At 42.8% G+C, this 21,501-nt stretch overlaps 1 protein-coding gene across 1 annotated transcript in view; it reads right to left on the bottom strand.

Moving 5' to 3' along the window:
* The window catches only part of CSMD2 (CUB and Sushi multiple domains 2), a 1,634,099-nt gene that overhangs the window by 613,289 nt on the left and 999,309 nt on the right, over positions 1-21,501 (bottom strand). The gene's annotated exons all lie outside the window — the stretch shown is intronic.

The following is a 21,501-nucleotide window of genomic DNA, read 5'->3' as shown; positions in this document are numbered from 1 at the left end:
GAGTAGAGTAGTGTCAGGGGGGACGAGGAGGGTAAAAAGTGCTTCTCACATCGTGTTTGCTTTAAAAATATCTTGCCACTCGTTTTTCATCTATATTGTTATCGGTTTATTTAATCAAGGTACGATGTATGCTTGTTTTTATTTTCTCGTTCTCCGTTTCATATTTTTCCCTATCTCGGTGATGTTGGTATTTTGGCTGCAGGATGGCTCTTACAGTTAAAACGTGAGCAAAAGGAAAATAAGTGGTATGCATATTAAAAAAAAGCGGAGAAAGAGCATAGTTTTTTTTATTGTCAATGTATTTGCGTAGTAAAAGCATGCGAACTATAAAAATGCGAAGTAATGGTTTTTGCGATGTAAAAACATCGCACTAAAGTCATGGTCTGCTAAGTAACGTCATACATTCTTTCCTGAGAGGTGTCCTGGCACTGGGGGCCGTCAGGAAGAATAACCAAGCTATTTCCCAGAGTCACATGGTGCTGGGCTAACCTGCCCTCGGGGATCAAACCATGAACCCCGTGGTCTGGAGTCTGGCACCCTGGCCACTGCTCCACACCTCTTCCATTAGCCATGGAAGCAAGTTGGGATACAAGTACTTCCCCTGCAAACTTAGTGGAGTTTTTTTTTTTAACTTTGCAAAATTTGCAACTCTGTGTACATTTTAAAATATATTTTGAGAAAAAAATCTGCCAACTTTTGCAAAAACTTTCACTATGTTAGATTTAATGAATTTTGCATAACCTCACATATTGCAAAGTGTGAAGTATGTAAATTTGCAGGCCTAATTCCAAATTCCCATACATCTAAATGTGGAGTGGGCTACGGGACAAAGAGAAGAGAATATGGGAAGAGTAACATACATACAGGTAGGCTCGACGAACAAAGGACAAGACAGTGTTCATCGGTGCCTCCACTTTATTTATCGTTCAAAATACTTAGGCATAAAAAATCCCTATGCCAGTTTCTTAGCATCTATTTTAACAACTTCCAAGCTGCATTGTAGCATATGCAGAATCTTACCACACAATGGGCCTTATGTAGGTGGGCTGGCATTTACCACTTCATAAATACCGAATCATACCGATTCGGTATTTATGAAGTGGTAAATGCTATGTAGGTAATTGGTCGGTAAATATTACCGATTCGGAAAAATTCGGTAATTACCGAATCGGTATTTACCGATTCGGTAATGAGGCATACCTTCCCATTGATGGGAAGGTATGCCTCATTACCGAATCGGTAAATACCGATTCGGTAATGGGGGACCACATGCAAGGGTGGCAGGGTGTCACATTGACACCCTGTTGCACCCCTGATTCGGCCATGTGTGCACATGTGGCACACATACATGCCCTGAGGGCATGTGTGTCTGCCACATTGCACACATCTACGGGCAAAATATTGCATTTACACACATATTCGTCATTTACCACCAACTATTAGTTGGTGGTAAATAACGAATCCCCACACACACCACACAGTCCCCCTACATCTCATTTCTGTATTCGGAATTTACCGAATCGGTAAAATTACCGAATCGGTAATTTTACTGAATCGGTAATTTTGCCGATTCGGTAAATTCCGAATACAGAAATTCTCCCCCTACATCTCAAAAGCCAAAATACCGGTCGGTAACGGTATAATTACCGAAAATCGGCCGTTACCGACCGGTATTTGGCTACCTACATGAGGCCCAATATGTTGTTAACATTATTTAATCTAACTTTAGCTGTCAGCACCGTTGTGCAACATTTCCATCAATAGAGAGGGGTATAGTACCAAAAGATGATTGTGAGAATATCGTCTGACATAGGTTTTGTGTCTAAAATATAATTTCCAAAATGATTGCCCCATGGGAGTTAAAAGCAGAAAATGTACACACAATGGGACACTCTTTTTTGCAAACTATAATTAGCACACTATGTGCATGTTAGATGATATTTCTGTAAAAAGTATTCTGACATGCAACTGAATAGGGGTGTGCAAGGTTGTGGTGGCACACAGATGTTTCTACGTGCATGTTTAAGTGAGAATGGACTTCACCCAAGGTCGAAGTGAGTGTGAACTCACAGGGACCAAAAGCCACTATTTTTATTCTTCTGTTAACCAGTGTGGCTGCTAGCTATAGTCAGGTCCACAGGAATTATGGTGCAAGGGAGAGCCAAATTGTGCGTCACGGTTGAGTAAATTATGCAGCAAAAAAGCCAAATATACAGCATAATGCGCCAAAATGTGTGATAGGATGACTTCATTATTTTGTGATTTTCAAACTTGTTAACATTGTCTGGGCAGAGGCTGCACCTCCTTAGTACCATTTTAGCACCCACATAAAGCAACTAGTCAACCTTTGCAAAGAGCCTTCTATTGCACTGCAACGCCTTTTGCTGCATTTTTTGTAACTTTTGAACCTTTTGAGCTAGAAACACATTTTTTTCCATGTAAAATCTGCAGATTGTGCGTCAGGTGATGGGTTATGTGGCAAATGCATCAAATCTATAATTATGTTAAAATCGCCACAGTCGCACAATCACATAATTTCAGTGACCCTGGTTATACCCAGCTCTCTCACGCCAGACCCCTTTGTTTTGCTTTTACAGCACACTAGCATTAGTTTACAATTGCAATAGTACTCTCTTTTAATCCCAGTGGCTCATTAAGTGGGGCATATTTAAAGTATATTCATTGATATGCCATGATATGGAATTACCTCTTCCTGTCACTGAACTCTACCACACTCCACTGGCCGCCCATTAACGTACCCAACCGTTACCCGCAGTTAAACTTCATTTTTTATATATTCGCCCTCCATCCAGCATACTTGGGCATGCGCCTTCAATTCAGTGGCATGCGCATGCATGTATTTACTAATAAACCAGTGTAATCCACAGGATATGGCTTTCAATGTCGAATCCTCTGAGAACAGGCCCCGCATAGGCCTTCAAGGAGCCTTGGTGGAAAGGAACGGGATGTCGGCTTGTTGCTTCGCTTTATTAAAACCATCCTTCTCACACCAACATCGAGGACCTGAACGCATTCATCCATGAATACATTCATTCATTCAGTCATGGCACACACTGAAATGATATTTTCTTGTGCATTCAATCCCTGGTTTATATATCAAGGGAAGGGCAGCTAGCTTGGCTTTGTGCAATAAAAGCATTTTTTCATGTTTGCAAAATTGCATAGAATCTTGTTTAAAAGTAACATGTGAGATGGTGGATGAAGTAAGTCCAATCCTTATCTTTGTAATCAGCAAAGTGCCTTTCTTTGTTGTTGCATAGTGGTGGACATTTGTTGGAAACATCAAATGTAATTCTTTCGCATTAGATTCTGCACAGCAGTGTAAGTCTTGGAATGTGCCTTACTGTATGGGATGCGTGTTGGCTGCTCTTTGATTTCCAAATACAAAGGAAACATGCATTGAGCCTTGTCCTCCTATGTTTGAGTAAGAATGAATAGTGAAGCCCAATGTATGAATGGTTCTTACCCTCTGAGAGCGGCAGGCTTTGCAAGGCTTAAAACCCAACAGGAAAATGGCTTGGAGAGTTGTAAATGCCTTTGAGCCTCAAAAAATCAACAATGCAATTCCTTGCGAATTGAAAAGAAAAGGGATGACAAAGGGGGGTTTACCCTCTTTTGTGATCTGAAAAGTCATGTATAACTAGTACTCTTGTAACTTGGTAACGATTTGTACAGCAGCTTCCATTGTGTAAATGGCAGCATGGCGCGGGGCAGCGGGGGTGGGAGGCAGTAGTGGGTGTGATGGGGAGGCAGTGGCTAACTGCATTCACCTCCATACATCCCTTTCACACTATGCCCCATTTTTGCACGGCAAACCCTGTCCTTTAAAGGAAGAGGTTGCAAGAAACAGATTTTAAAAGGGCGAATATCCCCTACATGTCCCCATCTCTGTACTTTCTGCTGATCACTAGGGTTTGTAACAAGCATTTACAATGCAATAGGTCTCGCAATTGCGAGATTTTGAGCTATTGGTATTGTAAATGGCAACACCCTTTATAATATTAAAAGGCATTGTCATTTACAATACCAATAGGTCAAACTTCGCCAAAAGCGAGACCTATTTTATTGCAGATCGTGGTGTCAGTTAAGTGGGCACCGCGCTCACCATTAAAATTAAAAAAATTAAAAAAAGAGAAACAGGGCATTGTCTCTGAAGTGGGTGCCGTGCTCAACAGTAAAGTAAAAAAATATATAAGAAACAGTGTGCGGTGTCCCTGAAGTGGGTGCTGTACTCACTAGTAAAGGTTTTTTAATTCTTTTAAATGAAACTGAGCGCAGCGCCCGCTTTAGGGACACCGCACTCAGTTTCATAAAATTAAAAATAAAGGTGTGGTGTCCTTGAAGTGGATGCCGTGTTCTTCTTAGAAATATATATTTTTTAAAAGTGTCACCATTGTACTGTGGAGGTAGGGGGCAGGCACTTTTAAAGTTAGAGCGGCATAGCGCTCAATACGAAGGTGGCCACAATTGTCCTGTGTAGGCGCGCTGCAAATATGACAAAAAGCAGCTGCCATTGTCGCTATTAGTCAACAATAAACTAAATAGTGTTCACCTACTTATAACGCACACAGTGTCACAAGCCAAGTAAAAAGGCCAGTCGCCATGGGAGGTCACAAATGAAGACAAGGCGGTACTAAGGAGGGACTAACAAGCCTATTTACGAATCAGAAGCTAGCATTTACAAAGGGCAATTGCACAAGCCTATGAAAAATATGGGCGGAGAGTGGGGGGGCTTCAAATGCATACTCCAATACAGCATGCCTCGTAGAGCAACACATGCACGCTGACTCTAGGCTCGACCTAAAAAGGATCCTGCCTCATGAACACTGATAAGGCAGGATTTGTCTGAATATTTGCAGCCAGCCTTTTGTACTGTGGTGGATTGATAAACATCTGGAAAAACACAAAGACTTGGTGAAGTCATATCACAGATAATGGTCAGTTAGATGTCTGGTACATTGCTGTTTTACATGGAACTACAAGGTAGGGTATAAGTTCACCCGTAGAGTTTGCAAAACAGAAAATTAAACGTAAAAACATCTTCACACTGCGTATAATGAGGGCGAGCAGGTGCACCATAACCTAGTCACCTAGCGTGTTCCCAATAATACCATACCCTACGAATAATTACACCTTCTCCCTTCGAAATCAACCCTAATAAACAAGTGAATGTCTGCAACACATACAACATACATGTATGATATTCATTCCGATATAGGGCGGAATGACTGAATACAGCCCACATATGAATTTGAACATGCACACGGGGGAATGGTTCAGCAGTGTTGGGATAATCAGATTACGAAGGCAGCAGACTCACAATGTTTTTTTAAAGCATGCCAGCTTTGCAATCGTAAAAGTTGGAGCAGTTTTAAAAACTGACTGTGGGTAGGGTATGTGCTGAAGCAAGAAGCCATTCTTACTGCAGCATGAGACGGAGAGCAGCAGTCGCTTACCTTTTCTTCGGCTCCCTTCCCAGCGTTTGTCTTATAGCTGGACTTTCTGCAGTGGGAAACCCTGTGACGTGGCCAGACAGTGGCCATTTTGTTTAACCCATTCCTGCAGGTGATGGCCCAGAAATACAAGTCTCTGCAAACCGAAGTCCCAGCCATGTTGGGCAGGACAGGTGACTGCAGGGGTGAGTAAAGTTTAACCAGCTACCCTTGGGAATTTGTGAGACTTTGTACTGCTTTGCGAGGTATGAAATTCCCTAAATGTGTTCTTCTGTACTGGTGCAGTAACCTTCATTCTTGCATACATCTGCACACACGAATAGCAACACATTCCTACGTGCAGGGGTACACACGCGTGCATTTCTAAACAGGAAAGAGATGTGGCCTATTAGAAAAGTCAGTGCCCTTGAAACCAGGAGACGTGTGTTGTGATCCAGGCATGACCAAGAATTGTGTGGTTGAGGGGAATTACTACATCTCCCTGTGCCTCAAATTATTACTATATTTAGTGTATTTTTACAACGGAAATTCATAAAGTTCCACTTGATGTACACATTCTCTAAACATTTCCAACCCCAATTCATGTGCTATCTCCATGCTCCCAAAATATTTTTCCACAATACACTTGCATTGAAACACACATAATTTCCTACACATTTCCTAATGCATGCACACAGACGTAACTTTATTTGAAACAATCAGTCTTCTTTACAGCAGTTGTTAGATAAAACAAATCAAGATTTGCAAGAGAGCAGTTAAGAAACCAAGACTCTCTTGTGAGACATGATTTATTAAAATCAAATGCAGTAAACAATTCTTTTAGTTGAACTTTGTCCTACCACTGTTGCGTCATTAGGGATTTATACAATTGTGGCCACCTAACAGAAATTAATATTTTAAGGAATTTTTTAAGACCAGGAACACTAGCATCTTGCTTATAATCTTAACAGGTGCAAGATTATAGTAGTCGATTCCTTCCGCCGATAGGGTGGTCCTGTGATACTAAGATCACTTTATAGGATTTTAGTCTTGGAAACTAATAGGCATCAAGGTGGAAGAAGACTGAGACCTTGTTGATCATCAATATGTTTCACCTTCTTATCTCCTTCCACCCTTATTAATCCAACAAACCCAAGCTGCTTCTTTGAAATGTTACCTAGAATTTGAGGCTGCAAGGATTGTCAGCAATCCAGCTCTGGAAGAATTGCTTCTTGCAAGCGATTTTACAACGTATTGTGACGCCTACTCAAGATGGTTATATTACTCACACCTGCTCTTACTAGGATTATGTCAATTACAATTCTATTGGCAAAGATTGTTAAAGTTGATAGACTTTGCAACTTAGAGAAGTTACAACATTTCTAATTTTTGCACAACTTTGACTGGGATTGAAATGTCGTAAAAAAAAAAACTTTTTTTGAAAAGAGTTCTTTCTCAATAAATCGTTCTTATTTTGCTGGAGAACTCTACTTCAAAAGTAGATTTGGGGGGTCTTTCGGAAATGCTATTTTTGTGGGGGTCTTCATCCTTTTTTTTTGGTTTTTCGAAGTTCGCAAAGTTTTAAAAAACTTCCTCTAAGGTGGGTCATCAACTTTGTTAATTTTTACACATCCATTGTATTTTTTTTCACGTTATCCTTTGTTAATCGATTTAATAGAAGACCTTCAGCTAAACATTTTACACCTCACTCATGATATTTGTAGTTGGAAAATATCTTTCGTTAATTTATGCTGGCCTGTATGTGGATTATCAGTAAGAATTTCACATTTCTTAAATCATGCAAGCTCTCAAGTCATTTTTTCCATACTTCATTCGTGTCTATAAAATGTACAGTCGACACGCAGTAGTTGAATGCAAGCACAGCACAGAACCCCGTATGCTCACATACAATAACACAGTAAAACCTGTATATTTTCTAAGCAATTTTGACATCCTATTAGATGCACACACACAAACATATTGCCTAGCAATATAATATAAACAGCTGCGAATAATGGGGTTGTACTCACAAGCAGTGACACAAGCGTTGCACTGTAACCTGCACAACGACAGATGCAAATCCTACGAATGAACAAATTCCCAACAGCAGACACTCCTTCGACGCTGGAGGGTTGTTGGATATGACACTTCAGATCGGTCTTGTCACAGGTACCCTAGGCATGAAATTCCTGCCCCACCGTAAACATGCAATGCACTCAAAATATTTATGGCTACACCCAACTTCAAAATGTGTTAATGCCATCATTGTAACTATCGCCCAGTGATTGATGTTGCAACCAATGCCTTGGATTCCGCTTCCTAAAATTACAAAAAAGGCTCAACATATTTCCCGATATATCCCTGTGTATTATACAGGTAAATAAATACCCCTTGCATGGCTTTTTACTGAGAGGAGCACTATCGTTTCTGTTGCGTGCAAGACATGGCTTCCAGGGATGGACTGAGGGACCAAAAGCCGCCCTGACAAAAATGCTCAAACCACTCCGCTCCCTTGGACTTCTTGAGCTACTCTCTCTTTACATCCATCCATTCCCTCTCTCTCCTCACCCTCTCTGATCAATTTCTCTCTACCTTCTCCCACCCTCTCTTTCACTCTCGTTTGAAGCCTCCTTGTGCCTGCTGCAATTTACCTCTGTGAAGTTGGGGAAAATGACAGAGGCACCAGGAGCATCTGTCGGCTTTGAAAACCAGCCTCCAAGGGCTCGAGCCCACCAGTGGAACGCCCGGTGGAAGGCCTGCCAGGCCCTGATGGCTGCTGCAGTGGTGGCCATTGATAGACACAAGTCTGTGAGGCAGAGCCCTTCTGGTCATGCAAGATTTTACTAGATTATTTCTTTTCACTTCTGTCTTTCTGCATCTTTAGTACTCGACCAACATTTCAAGTCGAAATGTCAATTGCCAACAATAGTAACACAGAACTAAAGATGCAAGAAAACACATCAATCATCGGTGTGGAAGCCTCAACTTGTGCAATCCGCACCCTGTCACTGCACCACTCATCTGCATTGTACGCACACACCATTACACATGCCTTTCTCGTCATTTTGTATCAGCCTTGAACCAGGAGTCAAGGGCAATACCATTTATCAAGTGTCTACTCTGTCTACAGCCTCAGGGTTCTTCTTCCATCCATGATCGAATTTCCCGCAATGGATTGTTGCTTTTGACCCTTGCCTACTCCATTGTTGTTACAGTACTCAGCACTACAATCAACCAATCCTTGGGGTTCATTTCAAAAGCAAACTCTAGTGAAGTCAATGAACTGTCTAGGAAGAAGTCCACAATCAGAAGAAGGTGAGGGAGATAGATGATGGGAAGTCTGGTGTGGGATATCCTACACATGTCTATATTTCTATACTTGTGAGTATTACTTATGTGAGGGTGCATGTGTATTTTAGTGTGCCAGTCTCTGCTTCGGCCTGTAGACATTTATGTGTGACTGTCTGTGCACATGACCGTGTCCTATTTGTGTGAATATGCACTTCAGTGTGGATATGTGTAAGGGGACATGTTGCATATAAATAAACCTTTGTGTGTCATACTTGAGCATATGTGGCTGTGTGTGTGCATGTGTATGTTTCCATTTCTGCATGCATTGTTTTGAGTTTCACTGTGCATGCCTCTATATCTGCACACTGATCTGTGTCTACGTGGGAGTTTCTCAGTAGATGTGTTTGAGGCCTTCTGTTTTCTCTATATATTTTTGTGTGTGTCTGCTCGCTTGAATATCTCTGTTAGTCGTTGTGTATGTTTGAGTATTTATATTATTATATGTGAGTTTGCACGTCTGTGTGGATATTTGTGAACGTGTGTTTGTGTGTGTGTGTGTGTGTGTGTGTGGTTTTGTGTGCAGTCGTGTATTGCCCTCTGGCACTGAGAAAGAACGGATACTGGAAGAAAAGCAGAAAAATGGCAAAGAAGATTACTAAGAAGAAAGCAGAGTAAATATGTGAAGACGACGAATAAAAGTGAGAGACAGGAACACAGAACAAAGGGAAAGCAATAAGACAGGGAAAGGGATATCAAACAGGCTAACATATAGAATGGATTTTTTTTATAAACAATCACTGGCAAAGCCAAGAGGTCTGGGATGAACGGCGAGCAATGTTAACACATTCGAGCGTGAAACACAGTGGAAGCCAGAAAAATTGGACAGACAGACTGTAGTTGTAAAGTTGCAGCTCTATCTGTTCAATACAAGCACTGAAGTAATATGGAGGCTTACACATAGACAATGGCATTAGATGAGAGATGAATACTCCACTGGGCTGAGATGAGATGTGATTGACAACAGACTGATTGAACAAAGCCAATGGTTCAAAGTGGTGGACCCAAAGCCCACTGTGCTGCCAAAACCCAGAATTAAAATATGCTATAAGAAAGAATGAGAAAAAGGGAAAGAATAAAAAGAAAAAATGTAGCCAAGAAAAACCAATGAAGGAAGGAAAAACAAAGAAAAATGAGAAACAAAATGGAAGAGAGAAAGGGAGAAACAAAAAATTAAAAAATTAAAAACAGGAGGAAAATGCCAAAAGACTAAAAATGTCATAATGAAAAGTATAATGAAAATCAAATAAGCAAAGATTAAAATGAGGAAACGTATAATGGATGAAATCACTGAAAAGAAGGGAGCAGAGGGAAAATTTAGAAAAGATTGGAATGGCTCCATCCATGGTAGTATCTTAATCATACTTTAGCTAACAGACTATCCCTCTTCTGGCGGGCTCCCCTAGAATCTAATGTGCTTCAATTTCCCAGAGAATGACAAGCTGTTTGCAAGTTCATTGATATCACAGATATGTGCTTTCATAAAAACGACTCCATTTCTGGCATAAGTGAAATATGTAAACTGACCTGTTGGACAGCTCCACCAATGGAAAAGGGGTTAACCCCTTGTTAATTCTTTCTAGCCATTCACTTTGAAGGTACAGGATCATTTCAGTCAACAGTAGCATGGTGACCATGCTATCCATGACATCAATGTAAGACCTTGCGAATCACCTTGAACGATTTGTGTATGCACAAGAATCTAATCAACACTTCCTAGGACATTTCACATACTTCCAATATAGATTTCTCTTCTCCTCGAGCACACATCCGTCTCAATACACAAAACCTCGAGGCACTCAGTTTATGTTCAACAGATCCCTTGGCATGCAACCTCAACCTGTCCAAAGAAATCTCATTCCTTCATCTGAAATTTCTGGGAACTTCAGCCAAATCAACAAATTCTCATTTAAGATGTAGTAACATCCCTGCCATCACTGACTAAAGTGTAGATTACAGTGATGTCTTTTATCTAGAGTTTACCAGCCAAACCTCAAGTAAATTTAAAACTCAGAGGCCAGAAGCGTGACTGGCACGCATGAATGTACTCACATGTGCGCCATTCTGTGGTGGTAGCAAACATTACTTTCAAAGTGGCTCGACTGGTCTACACACTCCTCTGAAAGAAAGGTGTCACCCCCCCAACAACCCATGGATAACCCAACAACTCATGAACTTCCTTCAAGTTCGGATTATGCTTAAAAATGATAATTTGTTGTTCAACGATATGCAAAGGTACTCCTACTGACGTAAACTTTTAATACTGGACCATGCTCCTACTGTTGCACTGAGATCATATGTCAGACATGTGGACAGTGGTCGTCCCTACCTCCTACCAGCCATCCTAGCTCTTTGGATTTCATTTAGATGTCAGCGATCGGACCACTGAACTGCCAGCTTGATGTGGGAATCACTTCAACCACAGAAGGTCTGCCACATTAAGCCTTTCTCTCCTTTAGTTTCATGAAAGTCAAGATATAGTTACAGTCCCAAATCTGGCTCTTAGAAATCTACTCCAAAGTGGGGCATACATTTCCACTGCTCACATACTAAATGTCTTCCATGTTCTGTCAGATTTTTCCCAACATGCCTTAGACTTTTGAATGGGGGGCTTGGAAAATTTGCAAGTTTGCTTTTGTGTAATAACGGGAAATTTCAGAAAAGTTACGTGAAATTATGAAAAATGTGAAACTGGCTTTTAATGCTGTATTTAGCGCAAAATAAATATTTGCGTCTCCTTTGAAAGCAAGGACGCATTTTGCACTAACATAATCCAGCAGAAACACAAAAGCACTGCGAACAACAGTTGCTCGCGCTCTGTTGTGCAATTGGTTCCTATGCATTTATGATGCATTCGCAGGAAATTTGTACTGCTAACGGCACGTAATTATGCAGTGCAGCATAATGGCATAATTTGGGGAATTACACATAAGAAAGGTAATGAATAATTGTGCTAATTATGCAGGTGCAACTCACAGATTGCCTGGCTAAATTTGAAGGATTTTACACCAAAGACACATCCTTTGCATGATAGTTTTGGAAAGCAGCGTCACATTGAAAAAATTGTGAAAAATTCTTGATTTCAATACTGATCAAACCATTGATTCAGAAATGAAGGGGCAATACTGATTGCTTATCACTTGATTAGAAATGTAGATCATGCCCATAAAGAGGCAATCTAAGATGTAGACTAGTCTATCAAAAAATTATGTGATACAATAATTTTGCATTCAACCTAATTCTGCTCAGGACTCTGTGAAATGGCTAACTGAACCTGCTAAGCAGAAGGAACCAGGACTCTAGAACAATCTATAATATAGATGGAAGGAAAGACACGGGTCTAAAGCTAAATACACTGGCACCAAGCGGCACCAAGGAGAGAAGAGAATTGAGATCAGGACATTCATACATAGCTCTACTGGCTCATTGTGGTGAAAGGCCGTCACAGCTGTGTATAAGGTTTGTTGGCACATTTTGTGAAGGTGTGTGGAAGCCTTTGCAATTTTGTGGGGCTTGAATCGTTTTCGGCTTTGGGAGACAAACTCAAAAATGAGAGGTTTGGAACAATTTATGTTGTGTATATGTGTTTTAACACAGCAAAATGATTGTGCACATGATATACTTTGAAGAAAACAGTTTGTGTTCTTATCTTCAAAGCCACTGTGCATACAAAAGCTAAGAAAGATGTAAACTTGCATAAGGAAAACCTGGCTTGATTTTCTTGCATAGAACTCTGGGCACAGACACAAGTATTGTGAGTCACACTCTGCTGGTCATGGTTTGCTTGTCTGATTTCTATTCATGTAAAATGTTTCTTAATCAATGGGAAGCGCAGACTAAACATTCTTTGTGCAGGCCAAATGCTGAAGGAAATCTTGGAAATGTTGAAATATTTGTGAAGAGAATAATATATTAACTTCACAAAACTTTGTGGGCATAAACACATAATATTCACACCCCAAAATGACCTCTAGACAGCTCAAATGTACAGCCGAAGTAAGCAACAAATTTTTAGAAAAGGACTGGCATCGCCCCTTCAATTAACCGCCCTACATGTAATTCAAGCACCAGAAAAAGGTTGCAGAAATGATGCACCACCATGCGGCATAGACACTACATCAACTAAGAGTCAATTACTATAGCTGACTAATGTGATCAAACGGTACCACATTGACGCTTTTCGAAAAATATATTCAAATAAATCATGTTGTTTTAAAAACTTCTTGGCTAACGTGGACTGCATAACTAGGGATACATTTTGACTCTAAATCCAAGTCTTGGCCTGTGAAGGCGAAAGGAGACCAGAAAGGTGGCATCACTTCAAGAAATGGACCAGGTGACTGCGAGGCAACATAGCCGGGTGTCGCACAGATGAATCCCATAGCTAATTAGTAGATAGATGATTGGGCATAATCAAGGTGACTGGAATTATGTGATTCTTCAGCATTGACGCTTTCCACATAAATATGGATTTGGCGAATTGCCACATAATCCACCATCTTCTGCGTAGTTTGCAGGTCTTAATAAAAAAGGCTTCTAGCTCACTTGGATCAAAAGTTACTAAAAACGCTGCCACACATGTTGCCGGCAGTGGAAGGCCCTTAACTGCGCAGTGACAGGTCACCTTTCTTTTGCTGATTGCTGAATTTAGGTGTTAAAGAGGTTCTAATGGGTTGCAATCTCTGCCCAATCAGTGTTAACATTGTAAAAAAAAAATTGTGAAGTAATACTGTGACAGTGTATCGGTCCTTAACCTCTGGTCCTGGTACACCTGGTGGGCCCCCAATGCTTACTCAAGAGGTGTCCGCAACTGCTTAGGAAATACAATAATATTAACAGATTATAAAGTTTATATAAATAAAGAGGCAAAATGTAAAATTCAGTGCTGTGTATGTGAAGGAATTTGAAGTTGGAGTGTAAAAGTTAGGTTAGTATCCTGAGATTGATTTGTGGGAGAAGTGCAAGTGCATCAAACAGATTATAGTATGGACGATGACAGAACAAAATGGAATTTAGAAAAAAAATACATTCCCATTAAAATTAATTTTTGATTTTTTTTAATGATTGATTTTTAGTTAAAGAAAATATTTCATAATTTACATTTTTGTTTGATGATTGCTTTCTCCTGTATTGTATGTGTATTGTTTTGTGGTTCAAGTTATACAAAATGTTTAGACTGGGGACCCTGGCTTTTAGTAATTAGTCAGGGGGGGGTCCCTGGATTCAAATAATGATTCAGTGGTGTCCCCAGTTTCCAGTTATGATTAAGTTCAGGACCACAGAAGTCGAAAGATTAAAAACCACTGATGTCTTGCATTAGGTTGCATGATATGCTTTTTCTTGCCGCATAATTTAGTTATCTCTGCTGCATAATTTGTTCCTCTTTGAGGATCACGGAAATCGAAGGATTATGAACCACTGATGTATCGAATTAAGCTGCATGATATGTGTTTTATGCCGCATACTTTAATTATCTCTGCTGCCGCATAATTGCAGTGGTACTGAGGGTAATGCAGTCATTGCAAAGCGTTTGCTTGGGCTGCTTAGGCAATCCGTTGCGTGAAAGATGCGTAGGTCACTGACGGAGGACGCGCGAGCCTTGGGGCTCACACGTCAAGCATCTCGCCACAGCTCCTGTCTGATCCCATAAAACACACACCTTCGTCTCAATCCTATTTTATTATCTGACCAAGTCCAGTAAAGTCCCGCTCTCTCCCCGAAGCAGGTTATAAAACACGTCCGCGCCTGAACCGAGATGGCAGCCAATCCCTTCGAGCGCAGGATTAAGCGGCCCACAGATTTCACCGGCAGAAACATCCGGAGTGAATCCCTCAAGGTTACAGAGGAAAGCGGAGGGCGTTCAATTTTAATGAATTGTTGACTCTGCAAATTGCACGACTCAGGGTGACGGGTCCCAACGGGTTATTTTGCCCATCTGTGGTTTTTGCGTCTTGTTTACCGCTCTCATTTACAGGATACAGTCAATGTCGAAGGAAAAAAAGGCGCGAGTAGAAATATAAACAGCACCCGGCTTCTGGTGTTTCCAAAAATACTGATGGAATAGGACGCACCTCCCCGCGGAGTTCGGGGGATTCTTTCTGGATGTAAAGTGCACTGTCGCAGGCCCGGTGCTAGTAGTGGATGAGGTATAAGGGCCAATCAGAAAACAGCTCTCGAGTGAGCAGGAGAGATAAGGTAATGGGGCAAAACATGGCCAGTGATAAGGCACGCATGATATAGCCTGCCGTTTGATCGCATTATGGAACTCAGCTCTACCTAAGTGCACATAGATATCGCCAGTGCAAAATAAGCCTTGACAAAACTAAAAGTCTGACACCTAGCGCCAGGCACGTTGGCTTTGCCAATGCTTGTCAACTGTGCAATCACACTGAACAAGGTGTGACCAATTTAATATACATGTTCATTAGGCAACAAAGACAAAGGTGGGCTGTAAACACCCAACTATCTGGTCCTAGCGTAGAGAGAAACATGCACACACTGCACAGTGCACTATCTATATTATGTTGTTAGTACAGCAGACACAGTGCATTGATGCACACAAGCACACAGTCAAACACAGGTACACATAAACACTGATAACAGGGAAGATTTTTACTGTGGGGCATCACATATAAAAGGAGGGCACAGCATACACTGTCTGTGATATCACACTGAACTCAAGGTGTACACAATCCCTGTTTTTCACTTTCTAACTGTTTATAATTGTATGTTGCGTATATGTCTCCCAAATCATCTCCCTGTGCTTCACTAGACACATTGGGGTCAAGGAGTCCTGGGGAAGCCACACAGATCACGGCCATCCCTCCCCCTTCCCAGGGTGAAAAGAAATACCTGGCTTCCAGCACTCATTCCCACCAATCTCTGTATTTGTCCTACCCCTGCCCGAATTAAAAAAAAACCTGCCTCCTGGCACTCACCTTCTACAATTCCTCTTCCTTTCTCTCTTAAATATAATACTAACCACTGTCTACTGCCACCCACCCCATCAACCTCAGGGCCTCCACCCCTCCCCACCAAAGACAAGTTCTCTGCTCTTTTCATTGAGCTGAAAGGCAGCACCGTGCAGGTTGCTTTCCTCTGTCATGATGGGTCTACAGAGACCCGCCCTGGCAGGGGCATTTGAAGGTACAGCACCAGTCACACACCCACCCTCCTTTGGTGACCCAGAAGAGGTGACAAAGAAGGGTGGGACTTTCAGCCACCATTTTACCACCACAATCGTGTCTATAGAGACCTTGGCAAAATGGCGGAACGCAGGGAAAGCGAGTGCTTGACCTGTTGACAAAACAACAGTGGAAAACAAGTCGACTTTTCCACTTTTGTTAAATCACAGCAGTGGATAACCAGATTTCAAAGATAAATATTAGACATTTCCTTCAGTACACTGCGAAAGATTGTGTACAAGTGGAGGTCTTCATAAACAGACTTCTTGTGGAGCGAAGGTACGACAACACCTCAGGTTTACTTTGAAACGACTACTTTATCGATTGCCAGGGCAGCTTTGCACCCTCAATGTATTTACCACACTTCGGGGAGAGACCATTGCCAACAGGAAGCCACACTGCCACAGCATTCAAGAGGCAACCAGATACCACACTGCCGCTGCTAGAGGACTCCAGCGCTGTGGCTGTCCCAAAATCCCAGGGGAGTCCAGCTGACTGGGCCAACATCACTGCAGTGCCACACTGAGAGTGCAATCCACAGACACCATTGTACAACACTGACAATGCAGTCCATAGACACCATTGTACAACACTGTCTGGCAGTCCATAGACACCACTGTGCAACACTGCCAGTGCAGTCCATAGACACCACTGTACGACACTGCCAGTGCAGCCTGCAGTCATGGGACAGACTCTGTGGGCATTCCTACACTATACTGCCAGTGTACACCACTGCATTCACTACACAGCATTCCGAGAGGAGTCCAGAACCACAGCACACTCTCAGTTGAGTAAACATCCATCATCACAACACACTGCCAGCGATGCCCAGCACCATCACTACAACACGTTGCCAGTGGAGTGAACACCTAAAACTGTGTCAGTGGAGTCCAGCGTCATCCCTGCATACCAATGCCAAAAGAAACTCACACAATCTTTTTAACACACCATCCAGCACCATTACAACAACAGTGTAGGCAAGAACTAATATTACAATACAATGCAACAGAGTTGTGCGACATCATTACAACACGCTGTCAGTAGTAAAGTTCAGCACCATCACAAAAGCACACAATCAGGAGTTCAGCAGCATGCATAACTACAACACACTGCCAGCGGAGTCCACCACAGTCCCCATAACAACTGCCAGCGGAGTCCACCACAGTCCCCACAACAACTGCCAGTGGAGTCCATCAGAGTCACTACAACACACTTCCAGAGGAGTCCACCAGTCACCACAATAACTGCCAGCAGAGTCCACCACACTCACTACAGCACACGGCCTGCGGAGTCCACCACAATCACTACAACACACTGCCAGCCAAGTCCACTACAGTCACTACACACACTGCCAGCGGAGTCCACCACAGTAACTACAACACACTGCCAGAGGAGTCCACCACAGTCACCACAACAACTGCCAGCAGAGTCCACCACAGTCACTACAACACACTGCCAGCGGAGTCCACCATAGTCACTACAACACACTGCCAGTCAAGTCCACTACAGTCACTACACACACTGCCAGCGGAGTCCACCACAGTCACTACAACTCACTGTCAGCGGAGTCCACCACAGTCACTACAACACACTGCCAGCGAAGTCCACCACAATCACTACAACACACTGCCATCCGAGTCCACAACAGTCACTACAACACACTGCCAGCGAAGTCCACCACAGTCACTACAACACACTGCCAGCGGAGTCTACGACACTCCCTACAACACACTGCCAGAGGAGTCCACCACAGTCACCACAACATACGGTCAGCCGAATTCATCACCATCACTACAACCATGGGCAATGAAGTCCAGAACAGTCATAACAGTACACTGCCATCAGAGTCTGGCACCATCATAAACATCACATTGTCAGCAAAGTCCAAAACCAACGCCACAACAGGCTGCCAGCGGAGACCTGAACCATCACTGGCTACAAAAACCTACAAATCCACTTTGTAGGTTAATTAGGAAAAAAGTTAGAATTCCTTGATGTAACACAGAAAAATGTGCCTGTACCTCCCTACACCACAGAACAGTCTAAGGTTCCATGGGCTGCCAATCGTTGTTCAATTAGAGGGCCAGCATCCAAAAGGCCTAACTACAGCAACCCATTCTTATGGTTGAAGTGCTGAGTAGACTTCCATAATTGACTAGCAGCCTTCAACCAATCAAAGTCGGTCTCTGTGGTTCGATTTTGTGATTGGCTGCTGGGGACCTAATGTGAGTTTCACTGGCCCTGGCCGCACATTCCATCACGGACTGTCTGAAGCAGGATGCGTGAGTTTGTCGATACTCCCAAGTTATTCATTTTTTCATTGCTTGGTAAGTCTAAGCAGATCTTGAAAAAACTAAACAATTGCTAGTCAACGACCCTTAGGACGCAATGGCACTGCCTAAAGCCAAGTCTCTATGACCAGGTGGTAATGTGGAACACAAGGTACATCCATGCCCAGCTGGCACCGTGGTTGGTCTACGATCTTCAGCACTGGCTAGCCCATGTTTGGCATGCACCACCTGCACTTAAAACACCCCATGCATTGTGAGCTGACCTGCTGCAGAACCTACAAATAATGCATGCGCTGCGGTTATTGATTGCCCAGGCCCCCCACAGGCCCCGTGTGGACTGCATACTGATGCTCTCACCCAGAGGGACATTAACAAGGAAACTGACATGCTTTATAGGGGAGTAAAGTATTCTTCTTAGAAGTGAAGTGAAATCTACAAATGATGTTTGTGTATTGTATCCTGCCTTATTTAAGAGCACAATGATGATGTAAAAAAGTGCAGGTTAAATAGTAGCTGGGATCTAAATAACTGGACTGTGAATGATCAGTTGGGTGAAGTTCAAGACCTCATAATTACTGAGTACACAAAATGTTTTAGTAGGATGATTTTTTTCCTCACCCTTTTCTATAAGGTATATACTCCAACTAAAAAGTTGGTGTAGCAGGGTTTTCCATCCACAACGGTTTTTAAAGAATTTGTTAACCTAACCTAACGACAGTCACAAAGATTGAAAAGTATCAAAAAAATGCATCACAAAGCAGACCCCAGAGATGGTTCCAAACTCCCACTCAATCACCGCTAACACAATAGCTCAGGAGAACTTGGGGGAAGGAGATGAGAATTGGTACCAATTATCAAACCTGTAGGTGGGAGAAGGGCGGGATACAACAGAAATGTACAGAGATTGAGGCTAGGGATTGAGAAGCGTGCACTGCTAAAGAGTTGAGTAGTGATATCTCTCAGCTTGCACTCGCTGTAGAACAGATGTTGGTGCTTCCATGAAGTTAAGTGTGACTGCTGGCATGGAATGTGGAAAAGGTGTCCATCCTGCTACGAACTGAGATGTGACTGCTGGCTGGAATGTGGAAGAGGTGTGGGTGCTGCTACAGAGTGAGAGGCGACTGCTGGCATGGAATGTGGAAAAGGTGTCCATCCTGCTACGAACTGAGATGTGACTGCTGGCATGGAATGTGGAAGAGGCGTGGGTGCTGCTACGGATTGAGATGCGACTGCTGCACAGGAATGTGGAAAAGGTGTCCATCCTGCTAGGATCTGAGATGTGACTGCTGGCATGGAATATGGAAAAGGTGTGGGTGCTGCTACGGATTGAGATGCGACTGCTGCAAAAGAATGTGAAAAAGGTGTCCATCCTGCTACGAAGTGAGATGTGACTGCTGGCATGGAATGTGGAAGAGGTGTGGGTGCTCCTACAGAGTGAGAGTCGACTGCTGGGCGGAATGTGGAAAAGGTGTCCATCCTGCTACGAACTGAGATGTGACTGCTGGCATGGAATGTGGAATAGGTGTGGGTGCTCCTACAGAATGAGAGGCGACTACTGGCATGGAATGTGGAAAATGTGTCCATCCTGCTATGAACTGAGATGTGACTGCTGGCATGGAATGTGGAAGAGGCGTGGGTGCTGCTACAGATTGAGATGTGACTGCTGCAAAGGAATGTGGAAAAGGTGTCCATCCTGCTACGAACTGAGATGTGACTGCTGGCATGGAATGTGGAAGAGGTGTGACTGCTGGCATGGAATGTGGAAGAGGTGTGGGTGCTGCTCCGGATTGAGATGTGACTGCTGTAATGGAATGTGAAAAAGGTGTCTATCCTGCTTCGAACTGAAATGTCACTGCTGGCATGGATTGTGGATGAGGTGTGGGTGCTGCTACGAATTGAAATGTGACTGCTGGCATGGAATGTGGAAGAGATGTCAGTGCTGCTATGTAGTGAGGTGTAACTACTGGTATGAAATGTGGAAGCAGTGCAAGTAAAGAGCTATGACATGAGTAGTAGTATGTATCTACTGGTATGTGTAATATGAAGTGAAATGCAACCGCTGTAATTGAATGTAGTAAAGGTGCGGACACTGCTATGAATTTGACATGTAACTGCTGGCATAGAATGTAGAAGAGGTGCATGTGCTTCCATGATGTGAGATATGACAACTGCTGGCATGAAATATGAATGCTACAATGACTGGTAATGTTTTTCGGGTTGTTCTACACACTAAACATGAAGTGTGGGATATATATAGGAGTTAGGTGTGATGTTACATTCGATTCACAGCCCGGCACGCACCAAAATGCTTTTAATCGCCAAAAGAATTTGTTCCTTCCGTTAATGTAAAATGTGATGGCCATTCAAGCTCTTGGCCACACGTCATGGCCACTACATTAGAACAATCACCTTAAGCTGAGTTTTAATTGAGTACAAAGGACAGTGGTTCACTTCCCCATCCAATGCAAGAAAGCAAGGATGCACAGGCATGCGGCATGCAGGGAATCCAAACCGCCCCATCTCAGTATTCTCAGCAGAGTTGATATCCCACAATCATTCTCTTCTTTTCTCTCCCGTGCCTTCCACACCCAACATTGACTCACTTCCTTCTCCGCAACAACATGCAAGAGGCATAGCTCTCTGATCAGAGCCCTGGTACTGCCGCCGGCGTCGCCTCAAGATGCTTCTGGCCAGAAATGCAAGGATGAGGTAGACAGAGCAGAGAACATGAGGGTCCAACACATGAAGAGGTGAGCAGGCCTATATCTGGTTAAATCTGGTGTGGCGAGTGTCGCTGAATGCCAGTAGGACTGGGCCAGTCACATGTGAGCAGGTCAGACATGCCAGAGCCTCGGCGTAAATGCAATCATCCTGTTAAAAGCACCACCATATTGGAAAATGTCTCGATTTGCTCAGTAGCTCATCCAGATCCACTCATGGTAGCTTATTACCTTCATTTCTAGGCAAACAAACCCACTCACAAGCCGCAGAAAGAATTGACACAACATTTAGCATGGATCCCCGGAAACATAATACAGACCAAGGACTGAACAAGCAGGAATATTAGTTATGTCATGAGCAAATCCTTCCTTTGAGGTAAAGTGCAAGCCTTGGCTGCAGCAAGCATTAGCAACAACACAATAGACATCATTACAACCAAGCCGAGAACCCAGATTCAGGCACAAACTGGAGTTTGCACCCAAGGAGGGAATACAGCTTGTGCAG

This window comes from Triturus cristatus, chromosome 3_2 (genome assembly GCF_964204655.1).
Source record: "Triturus cristatus chromosome 3_2, aTriCri1.1, whole genome shotgun sequence".
NCBI lineage: Eukaryota > Metazoa > Chordata > Amphibia > Caudata > Salamandridae > Triturus > Triturus cristatus.
This window is presented reverse-complemented; position numbering and strand designations above follow the sequence as displayed.